A 12554-nucleotide genomic window follows, 5' to 3' on the forward strand; every position below is an offset into this window, starting at 1 on the left:
TAGCCTACTCTAGGACTATAATATCATAGAAAAACATTGGCGTTTTTAAAGTGTTTGGGACATTAAAAATTGGTGAAGCTGACAGGTGACAATTATAAGGTAAATACTATTAGACATTATCGCTGATAATTATTTTAGAAGCCTTTTGAAGGAAATTTTTTTTAAGGGAAGCAGAAAGTCGCGACTGCCATTTTGGAAGAAAGAAAAACTTTAAAAATTAATATCTGAGCCCAGGAGGCTCTGAGGATGGCGAAATTAGGCTTATTGAAAAGGCCTTACTCTATCAAACCTGATAGTTTAAATTTAATTTAGAGAGGTCAAAATTTTTGGTGTTTTTTTAAATGTCAGAGCATAAGTTAACCAGTGCAAGGACTGCCTTAATGGAGAAAATGCAAGAGCAATTAGAAGCAAGGATGATGAAAGGGGTGAGAGACATAACTGCTTCTAAAAAAGACATTAGAAAAGACATTGAAGAGCTAAGGAAAGATATAGAAGATCTCAGAAATGAGACTGTGGTAACATCAAAGAAAGTGCAAGAGGTGGAAGAGAGAGTGAAAGTACATGATTCCACCTTGCTAAAAATGCAAGAAAAGGTGGCAATTCATGACTTCAAATTGATGGAAAACCAGATACGTCTGAGAGGAGTACCTGAGGAGGAAGAGACTGATTTGAAAGGATATATAATAAGAATAATCACAGAATTTTTGGAGGAAGATCCTGAAGGAACTAGAAGCATGTATGACTATATGTATAGAGTGAATTCACTATATGCCAAGAAAAATAATCTACCAAGAGATGTGGTTATAAGATATAGGACAAAAGAAATGGTGGGAAAAATCTTGAATAAAAATTTTGAAAAGACATTGATAGTGGGAGGCAGCAGAGTAAGAATCATGAAAGAATTGCCAAGACAAGTGATAAATGACAGAAAAGCATACAAAAATTGACAGAAAACCTACGTGACAATGAAATGAGGTATAGATGGATAATACCTGAAGGTCTTAGCTTTGAGCTGCAAGGTAAAAGGATTACAATTACAAGCACACAGGAACTATGTAGGTTTTATGAAGAACATAAAGAATTTGCACCATGATGGGTTACAAATTATTATCTTGGAATGTAAATGGACTAAATACACCACAAAAAAGAAAGGCAACGTTTCATTAGATTTAAAAGCAAAATTGTAATATAGTTTGTTTACAAGAAGTGTATATCAAACAAAAGGATTACAGATTTTTATGGAATAAACAACTGGGACTAGAATTTTATTCATTGGCTGAACAGAAGAAAAGGGGAGTGATTTTCTATATTAAACAAGAATTGGAGCCAAAATTAGTGTTTAAAGATAAAGATGGAAGATTTGTAGCGGTAGAAATAATATTAAATGCCAAAAAATGTTATTGGGACTGTATGCACCAAATGGTGCAAAGGATGCTTTTTTAAAAAGACATAATACAACAATTTGATGAACTGACTTATGACCAAGTTTTGATAATGGGGGACTTTAATGGAATAATTAAGAACACACTGGATAGGTCTGGGGGTAAAAAAAATAATAAGGAAGGAAAATTGCTAAAGTCTTTTTTTGAATTGGTCAAACAAGAAAATTTGGAGGATATATGGAGGAAATTTAATCCTGAAGTGTGGGACTATACCTTTTTTTCAGCAAGACATAAAACTTTTTCCAGAATTGATATGTTGTGGGGCACTAATAACAAAAAAAATAGAGATTTTACCTAAAATTGGGGCTGACTATAACCCAATAATGTGGATTACAAAATTGTCTAAGAAGTTGAGAAGATGGAGAGTGAATGAAGATTTACTACAGAATAAAGAAATAGTGACATCTCTAGAAAATAAAACTAAAGCTTTCTTCCAAATAAATGATAAAGAGAATTTCAGATGGTGTGGGATGCTTATAAAGCAGTAATGAGAGGAATATTGATTACATTGAATAACAAAGATAAGAGGGCAAAAGAAAAACAGATGTTGGGCATTCAAAATGAAATAAAGAAAAAAGAAGGGGAACTGAGAAAAAGGCCAGGGAAAAAAGAAAATTATAAGGGAGATTACAATATTACAAACGCAAATTAGACATTTGTTAAATAAAGAACTGGAACGGAATCTGAAAAGATTGCAGCAGAAATCTTTCGAGGGAGCAAACAAACCCGGAAAATATTTGGCCTGGCAACTGAAGAAAAAGAGCGAAAGTAAAATTATTAATAAAATTGTGGTGGATGGAAGAGAGGTGGTAGATCAAGAAGGAATAAAAAGAGAAATCTTTAAGTATTATGCCAAGTTATTTAAAGGTGTTAACATAAGGAAAGGAAAGATGGATGTGTACTTACAAAAGATAAAAATAGCACCCTTAGCAGAAAATATGCGAAAAGTTTTGAATGATCCAATGGAAAAAATAAAAATTGAAGCAGCAATTAATGCAATGGAAAATGGAAAAGCACCTGGGCCAGATGGATATACAGCTAAATTTTTTAAAACCCTCAAAGAGGAGTTAATCCCGAAACTTCAGAAATTGATGAATATGATAAGAACAAAAGGGAAAATACCAAATACGTGGAAGGAAGCTGTTATTTCGTTGATTCCAAAGGAAGATAGAGATGTTACGAACGTAAAAACTTATAGACCAATTTCATTATTAAATAATGACTATAAAATATATACAAGAATCTTGGCAGAACGGTTTAAACAATATTTGATAAATTTTATAAAGGAAGATCAAGCAGGGTTTCTTCCCAAAAGTCAAATAAGAGACAATATTAGAACTGTTGTAAATACTGTAGAATATTATGAAAGACATCCAGAAAAAAAAGTAGCATTATTCGTTGCGGACGCAGAGAAAGCATTTGACAATTTAAATTGGGATTTTATGTTTGCAGTAATGGAGAAAATGGAGCTGGGAGAACGTTTTCTAAGAATGATAAAAGCAATATATACTGAACAACGTGCAAGGCTATGTATGAATGCTGATCTTACAGAAGACATGATAATTAGTAAAGGTACAAGACAAGGTTGTCCACTTTCCACACTGTTGTTTATAATGACTCTTGAAATATTACTGATGCAAATTCAAGAAGATAAAGAAATAGAAGGATTAAAAGTAAAAGGATTTACTTACAAATACAGAGCATTTGTAGATGATATAACGTTTATAAATGAAAACCCCATACAAGTCACACCTTTGTTGTTAGCCAAAATACAAGAATATGCGGAGTTGGCAGGACTTTGTATTAATAAAGAAAAATCAAAACTTCTATGTAAAAATATGCAAATAAATAAGCAACAAGAATTGCAGAGACTAACGGGCTCTGAAGTTACCTCCAAGGTAAAATATTTGGGTGTGGAGATAACAATGAAGAATATTGATTTGTTGAAAAAAAATTATGAGAAGCTATGGCGTAAAATGGATGAAGATATGTTAAAGTGGAATAAACTTAATTTGGGTAGAATAGCCGCAATTAAAATGAATATTCTACCAAGAATAATGTATTTGTTTCAAACTCTTTCGATTGTGAAAGACAGTAAACAATTTAATAGATGGCAAAGAAAAATTTCAGAGTTTGTGTGGGCGGGGACAATTAAAATGAAAATTTTAACAGATGCAAAAGAGAGAGGCGGATTTCAATTACCAGACTTAAAATTATATCATGAAGCAGTTTGCTTAGAATGGATAATGTTGTTAAACAAAAAACTCTTAGCGTTGGAAGGTCATGGAAATAAATTTGGCTGGTACGCTTATATGTATTATGCGGGGAAAAAGACAGATGGCTTTTTCTCTCACCATTATATAAGAAACAGCTTGCTAAATACATGGATGAAATATAAGAAATATGCAGATGTGAGAAAACCGTTATGGATAGTGCCAGCCAAAGTGATAAAAATAACAGCTGAGACAGGTGAAGAAAAGTGGTTGTCATATAATCAACTATTAAAAATACAAAGTGGCAAAATAGAATTGAAAACTGCTGAAGGGTTGAATAATAAATATGATTGGTTTCAAATGCAACAAATAAAGAGCTTGGTGGAGAATGACATTGAAGGAATAAGAAAAGAGCAAACAGAAATGGAAAAAGTTCTGCTTGGAGACAACGAAAAATTAATTTCAATATTATATAAATTACTTTTAAAATGGTCTACGGAAGATGAAGTAGTGAAATCTCAAATGATTAAGTGGGCAATTAATGTAAATAAAGAAATACAGATGGAAACTTGGGAATATTTGTGGAAGAACTCTATGAAGCTTTCGACGTGTCATAGTATTAAAGAGAACTGTTTTAAAATGATGTATAGATGGTATATGACTCCTGAGAAATTGGCAAAGATGAACAATCCCTGGGCCAAGAGAAGTTAGGTTGAAGGCTACTAGGGAGCAGGCCTTCTCGGTGATAGCCCCTCGTTGGTGGAACGATCTTCCGGAGATGGTGCGAGCCCTGCGGGACCTGAACCAATTCCGCAGGGCTTGCAAAACATTTCTTTTTCAGCTGGCTTTCGAGATAGAACCTGATTAACCCAACGAGCAGACATCTAGCCCTCTTGTGTACATTATGACTACAGCACTTAGCACCTATTTTATATATTTTACCTATTTAAATAACTTATTTGTAATTGATATTTAAATTGTTCATGTTGTTTTATGTGAATCATGGGACTCCCATGTCTGTTAGCCGCCCTGAGCCCGCCTGGCGGGGAGGGCGGGATATAAAAATAAATTATTATTATTATTATTATTATTATTATTATTATTATTATTATTATTAGATGCCAGACAGATATTGGAAATGTAAAAAACATGAAGGTTCTTTCTACCATATGTGGTGGACTTGTGAAAGAGCAAAAAAGTATTGGCAGATGATTCAACAAGAAATTTCTAGGATCTTGGGATATGAATTTAAGAAAGTTGCAGAGACTTTTCTGTTGGGATTACAAATGGAAAAATGTCCAAACGAAGATAGAACTATAATTTGGTACTTGCTCTCATCTGCTAGGACATTATATGCGCAGTTGTGGAAGCAAGAAAAAATACCATAGAAATGGGATTGGATTGTAAAAGTTATGACATGGAGTGAAATGGACAAATTAACAAGAATTTGAAGAGACTATGATTTAGAAGTTTTTAAGATGGATTGGAAAAAGTTCAGAAGATATGTAGAAGAAGAGTGGAAAATAAAAGGACATTGGACAATTTTTGATAATGCTTAAGTCTTAGAAAAAAGAATATTAATTTTTGTTTTTATTAGTTAAGGGTACCTTTAAACATTAGTACTTTAAGTAAATAACACCGGCGGGGGTCAAGTAACGGGGGGAGGGATGGGTAGAAAGTAATATATGGGATAGATAAAAGAAGTTATTAATGATGCAAGAAATATAATTTGTTACCATATGTTACCAAATAAAATTGTTTTAACCTAAAAAAAAAAAAAGAACTTGATGGACTCCCTTCTTAAAGGCATTCCCGGGGTCCAGCCATTTTTCGACAATGTGCTGATTGCAGCAGCCACCGAGGACGAATTTGCCGACCGCCTCCAAATGATGCTGCAGCATTTCGAGGGGGCAGGGTTAAAGGTAAAATGGGAGAAATGTGTATTGGGGGTGCCCACCATAGACTTTCTGGGGTATATGGTGGACGCGAGCAGCATTCATCCAGCCCAGGACAAAATAAAAGCCATTTGTGATGCGCTGCCTCCCACCAACAAGGCAGAACTCCAATCGTTCTTAGGAATTCTTCATTTCTACCATGCCTTCCTTCCCCACAAGGCGGCAGTAGCAGAGCCCTTACACAGACAACTGGAAAAAAGGGCACTGTGGGTTTGTGGTCGTCAGCAAGCTGCCGTTTTCCAGGCAGTAAAAGACAGTTTAACTTCAAACAGCTTGCTGGCACACTTCGACAAGCGGCTATCCATAATGCTTACATGCGACACCTCGCCTTATGGGGTCGGTGCCGTGTTGCCCACAGACTGCCGGATGGTTGCGAGGTTCTGGTAGCATATTATTCCAGGACATTACAGAAACCAGAGCAAAACTACGCTCAGATAGACAAAGAGGGCCTGGCTATTGTGGCAGGGGTAAAAATTTTTCACAATTACCTATACAGCCAGCCCTTTACCTTGACATACCACAAGCCCTTGTTGACAAACTGAAAAACGCCCCAAATGCTTTGACCATGAATGTTGAGGTGGTCCATCTTCCTGGCAGGTTATCAGTATGACCTTAAGTACCGCCCAGGGAAAGCGATGGGTCATGCTGATGCTCTGAGCCTCCTGCTGCTGCCCTCCATTGACTGCCCCAGCATTCGAGATCATGTCACTGGAAGCCCTCCCGGACCACCTGATGCATGCAAAGAACATTGCCCACCGGGACAAACTGTCTATGCATAAAGGGTGCCTGTTGTGGGGAAGTAGGGTGGTGGTGTCCCCGGTACTGCGGCAGCGAGTCCTAATAGTGCTGCACGAAACCCGTCTGGGAACGTATGAAAGCGCTGGCCCGCAGCTATGTATGGTGCCCAGGAATTGACGATGCCATTGAATCCTGGGTGGCCCGATGTCAGCCATGCCAGGAGACCCGTCCAGCACTGCCCCGTGCCCCAGCCCAACAGTGGGAGTCCATTCGCAACCCCTGGTCCCGCCTGCACCTCGACTTCACAGGCCCTTCCAGGGGCATATATTCTTCCTCATTGTGGACTCCTACTCCAAATGGTTAGAGGTAGTGCCAGTAGCCTCCACCTTCTCTTGGGCGGCTTTAGGGGCGCTCTGCAGGGTTTTTGCCACAGACGGCCTCCCAGACACATTGGTACTTGATAATGGGACGGCCTTCACCTCGGCTGAGTTTCAGGATTTCTGTGACCGGAATTTAATAAAACACATAAGGTCGGCCCCCTTTCACCCAGCCACAAACGGCCAAGCAAAAAGAATGGTGCAGGCTACAAAGGAAACGCTTCGCCACATCATATATGGGGAGTGGGAAGCATGCCTCGCTGAGTGCCTCCTGGCGCAACATCCCACCCTCAGTACGGTCACCGGTCGCAGCTCAGCAGAGCTTCTCATGGGCCAGCGGCTGACAACCCTCCTGAATCGCATGCACCCGGATCGCGTGCCCGAACTACAAGAGGTACCAGAGGCCATCTGGGCCCCCTGGGGGTTCGACACAGGGGACTTAGTGTTTGCCAAAAACTTTGGGGGAGGGCCAGTATGGATACCAGCACAAGTATCCTGTGGACTAGAGGTCATCATGTACGAAGTAATCTCAGAGGGGGGAATCCCAATAAGGTGACACATTGACCAATTACACGTGCGAGAGGTGCCCGGGAGGGAAGATGAGGAGAATGCAACCACCCCGGCACCTGCTCTAGGCGAAACAACCCATGAGCCAGAGAAAGCAGAAAAGCCCACAGCTACACCCGTGCCAGCACCAGCGGAACGTACGGGACCACCATCAGCGCAAGAGACCTCGGAAGACCCAGTCCAGCCGGCGGATTCCCCCTCGGCACCAGGGCCTCCGCCAGTAACGCCTGAAGCAGAGACCACGTCACCACCAACTCCAGTGCTCAGGTGGTCAATGTGAAAGCACTGCAAGCCCGCGTAACTTAAAGACTATGTTCACCAGGTAGGGAGGGATGTATGTGGACTCAAGAGAAGACTTTGGATGTTTCCGCCTGGCTCATTGAAGCCATATGGACTGAGCTTGGGGACTTGGGAACAAAGGGCTGCAGGATTCAAATCCCTGCAGCCCAGGACCAATCACAAGCCCCACCGGTTTGAATGACCCAATAACGTGCTTGCGCGGGAACCCAGAGATGTATACAAGTTTGGCCTGTGGGGCCCCAATGCCAGTCTTGTAATGTGACCTTATACTATGTCACTCCTGTTAAAGAGCTTATTATCACTTACTCTGAGACTCTGCCATGCATAGAACCCACTATATTATACCCATGCTCAAGGAGACAGTGATTAGGCCTGAAAAACAATATCTATGAGCCAACTACGTTAGAAATTTTTCAGCCAATCTTCCATTCTTGGGCGAGGTGCTAGAGTGGGTTTTGGCCTCTCAGTTCCAGGAGTTCTTGGAAGAGAAGAGACTGATTTCCTACACCCATTTCAATCTGGCTTCAAGTCAGAATCTGAACATAAGAGAAGCCATGTTGGATCAGGCCAATGGCCCATCCAGTCCAACACTCTTTTTCACATAGTGGCCAAAATCCAGGTATCATTAGGAGGTCCATCAGCAGGGGCAGAACTGCAGAAGCCCTCCCAGTGTTGCCCCCCAAGTGCCAAGGATGCAGAGCATCAGAGACTGCTTTGGTTGCCTTGATTGATCAAGAATTAGACAGGGAACTTGACCTCTCAGCAGTCTGATACTCTCAACAAAAGTATCCTATTTAGCCTCCCCTGAGCACTGGAGCTAAGGGACATCATATTACAATAGTTTTTGTCCTATCTTGAGGGGTTGGTCTCAGAAGATAGTATTGGGGGATCCCTGCTGTGGACTATGGGCTTTGACCTGTAGGGTACCAGAGGTTTCTATTTTATCTTCTGTGCTATTTAAAACACATATGAATCCATTGGGAAAGGTTATCAGGATATATGGGCTGCAGTGTCTCCAATATACAGAAGATGCTCATCTCTCCTTTACTATCCCACCTAATTCCAAGGATGCTGTTAATGTTCTGAACTGGTACTTGGAGTCAGTAGTGGGCTGGATGAGGGTGAGCAAGGTGAAAATTAATCTTGATGAAACTGAGGTTCTCTGGGTTAGTAGAGTAAGGCAGACCAGGGATGCCCAGCTGGATCAGACCTCTGCTGTCTTGGATGGCATTATACTCCCCTTGAAAAGCCAGGTTCACAGCTTGGGTCTGCTGCTTGACATAGGAGTCACTTTGAACACCTATGGCCCAGAGTACTTTTGCTCACCTCTGGCTACTCAGATGGGAGACAGACCAAGGAAGGCTCTGCAGAGGAAGGCAATGGCAAGCTACCTCTGTTTCTCATTTGCCTTGAAAGCCCCTTGTTAGAACCACCATAAGCCAACTACAACTTGACAGCATTTACATATGTGTAATATTGTGAGCTACTGAGTTTAGGGTTGAATTTCCTGATCACGCTAAGGACCAGGGGTGGAATTCTAGCAGGAGCTCCTTTGCAAATTAGGCTCTAATTTAGCCAATCCTCCAAGAGCTTACAAAGCTCTTGTAGGATTGGCTACATCAAAGGCTATGGCCTAATATGCAAAGGAGCTCCTGCTAGAATTCCACCCCTGCTAAGGACAAATGCTGATACAACTGATTCTGTGTTTCCAACCTGAAATGATAGAACCAATCACAAATTGCCCACACATGAGGAGCAAAGATTTACAGCAATGGTCAAAAGTGGATACTTGGCTATATTCCACATTACATTGCCAAAAAGTGTGTTTTAAGAACATGTTTCAGAGTACTTGTGTATATATAGTAGCTAGAGATATGGGTGTTCTTGAAATGTTCTAGAAATGGGGAAATGCTCTCTAAATTGTACTCTTGAACTTGGTTTTTTCTTCTCACAGTACAATCTCAGAGTATAATCCACTAGTAAGCCATCCTACATCTGGCAGAAGGAATGGAAGAAAAGCAAAAGCCATTTCCGTTAGCTTGTCTGGGACCAACTGTGAGTTGGCTTTCTCCCTTCTCTAAGCACAAACCATTAGTGACCAGACCAGACCACCCTGTAGCCCAGTGGTCCTCCATGTGGTGATCATGAACAGCATGTCACCCACACAGAAAGTCAGTTTGGTATGATGGGTAGGTGCACAGACTCTTATCTGGGAGAACCCTAAAAGCAAAGAGCCCATCCTTGCTTTCTTTCAACTCTTTGGAACAGTAGGTGCCTCAGAAGAATGCAGGAGGCATTACCATTGTGTCTGCAAAGAGCACGCATTCAGAAACATCTGCCTGAATTATAGGAGGAGGTGTATCTTTTAATGTGGTTGACCTCAGCATCCCACATCAACCATTTTGTTGTACCCCCTACCTGTTCTTAGGGTTACCAAGTCCCCCACGGCCTCTAGCAGGGGACTTTTTTCAGACATGCATAGCATGTGTGGCGCGATGACATCATCATGCCGGCAATGTTGGCACCAGCCACTCTAGGAGCTTCTGGGAAAGCTCTATGGTTTTCCTGGATGCTCTAGCAATTGGAGAGTTTTCCTCCCAAATTTCTAGAGCGTCCTGGAAAACCATAGAGTTTTCCCAGAAGCTCCTAAAGCGGCCGGCGTGCGATGTCACCGGCACAATGATGTCAGTTACGAGTGACATCATCGCACCGACAACATGGGGAGGAGATCCCCCCTACTAGCCCACTGTGGGCCGGCAGGTTGGGGACCCCCAAAGTGGGAGAACCCCCACCCCGCCTGGGAGCTTGGCAGCCCTGCCTGTTCTCAAAATTCAAACACTCAACAGCCTTGCTGCAGTAGAGGGAAAGAGAGGGAGAACTTTTCTGCTGTCTACTCAAAGATCTCCCTTAACCTGTATCGTAAAGCTTTCTAATGGGCACTGGAAATAATTACATTTTTATCCTCATCGTGCTCACTTTGGGGTGTTCTTTGGAGAAAGACAGAACATAAATATTCAAAATGCATAATTCAACACATTATTACAGTTGGGTTGAAAACTTGAATATGAAGCCTCAAGTAGAAAAATATCAGTGTCAAACACCATCTGAAGCAGCCCAGCAAAAGTATATGAAAAATGTGAAAGTGATTTTTTTTCCCAACATGTTCAACATGAATAGGAAGAGTGTTGCCAGAGTGGCTCAGCTAATGTGGTGTTTAGTGGCTAGGGCAATCAACAAAGCCATAGGATAAAATTGCATACTGTGGTATGCAGAAAAATGGGGCAAAAATGGGGCACTTAATGGGGCATTCAATTCTCCAAGGACAGTTTACATCCTGGTGTGTGAATGGAAGAACACTCAAACACAGGATGGAAGCTGCCTTACTGAGTTCGTCTGTCAAGGTCAGTATTGTCTACTCAGAATGGCAACGGCTCTCCAGGGTTTCAGGTAGCAGTTTTTCGTATCACCTCCTGCTAGGGTTGCCAAGCCCCTCCACCACTGCAGCGGAGGACTGTTCTCTTGCATGCACAAAGCGCATGTGGCATGATGTCACCTGGAAGTGACATCATCATGCTGGGGATGCTCTAGGACTAGCAATAAAACTCTATGGTACCATAGAGTTTTATTGTGAGCCCTAGAATACTGTGCCAGGGACGCTCTAGGATTTGCAATAAACTCTATGGCACCATAGAGTTTTACCGTGAGTCCTAGAGCATCCCCAGTGTGATAATGTCACTTCCAGGTGACATCATCTCACCGGGGATGGTGTGCAGCAACAGGGCTCTTCACAAGTGGGAATCCCCCCAGTTGCCTGTTCCCTGCCGGCAGGTTGGGGCTCTCCAGACCGAGGGATCTCCCACCCCTAGTGGGAGCTTGGCAGTCCTACTTCCTGCCTGATCCTTCTAACTGGAGATTCCAGGGACTGAACATGGAACCTTCTAAATGCAAAGCAGACCTCTATCAATGACCCATAGTTCCTTTCCAAGTATGGTAACTGATTTTCTACACTTGAGAACTGAATTTTGGATAACTGATAGCTGAATGAATTAACTAATTTAACTGAAACACATTTATCATTGAGGCATAAGAGGTGATACAAAAGTTCCAGTTGTGACAGTGCATACAGATATGCAAATTAAATGGCATTCATCAAATGAAAAATATATATGAATCAATCAAGCCATGAGGATTTAATTTAATTTGTTTAATCATTTAGGAGGGAGGTTTTTGTGAATTTTCTGCATTGTTCAGGGAGGTTGGATTAAATGACCCTGGAGATCCCTTCCAACTCTATGATTCTATGATTCATTTTAAATGATTCATGAATCATTTATATCCCCATCTGAAACCTCCTCACACTCTGTTATGTGGCCTAAAGATATTATTTCTCTCACAAATGTTTTTTTTATTTGTTGTGCATTTATAACGTCAGATACTGTGTGACATTCTAAATTAAAAACCCCATGGTTAGTGGGAAAGGCTCATTGTACTGAGTCATATGATCAATGGATCGTTCTAACCCAGTGTGACCTGCTTTGACCACCAGCTTCTCTCCATGGTCTCAGACAGGAAAATACAGGGTCTTTCCCAACTTCTGCTCTCTATAGTCCTTGAACTGGAGATGCCGTGAATTAAACCTGGGGCGTTTTCGCACTGACCTTAATCGGCAGCGACGTCCCTCTTCACCGCGCAGGATCTGCGCGGATTTCGCACCAATTGCTGCGGAGAACCTGGAAGAGCTGCAAAGTCCCGCGGCTTTTGCAGCGCAAATGGAAACTGGTTTTTGGCGGTTTCCATTTGCGCCGCAAAAGCCGCGGCTCTTCCAGGTGCTCCGCAGCAATTGGTGCGAAATCCGCACAGATCCTGCGCGGTGAAGAGGGACGTCGCTGCCGATTAAGGTCAGTGCGAAAACGCCCCTGGTCTCAGGCAGGAAAATACAGGGTCTTTCCCAACTTCTGCTCT

The 12554-nt window shown here is 41.6% G+C and overlaps 1 protein-coding gene across 1 annotated transcript in view; it reads left to right on the top strand.

The window, feature by feature from the left end:
- Nucleotides 1-12554, top strand: part of SYT10 (synaptotagmin 10) — an 85124-nt gene that overhangs the window by 18714 nt on the left and 53856 nt on the right. The gene's annotated exons all lie outside the window — the stretch shown is intronic.

This window comes from Heteronotia binoei, chromosome 8 (assembly GCF_032191835.1).
Source record: "Heteronotia binoei isolate CCM8104 ecotype False Entrance Well chromosome 8, APGP_CSIRO_Hbin_v1, whole genome shotgun sequence".
NCBI lineage: Eukaryota > Metazoa > Chordata > Lepidosauria > Squamata > Gekkonidae > Heteronotia > Heteronotia binoei.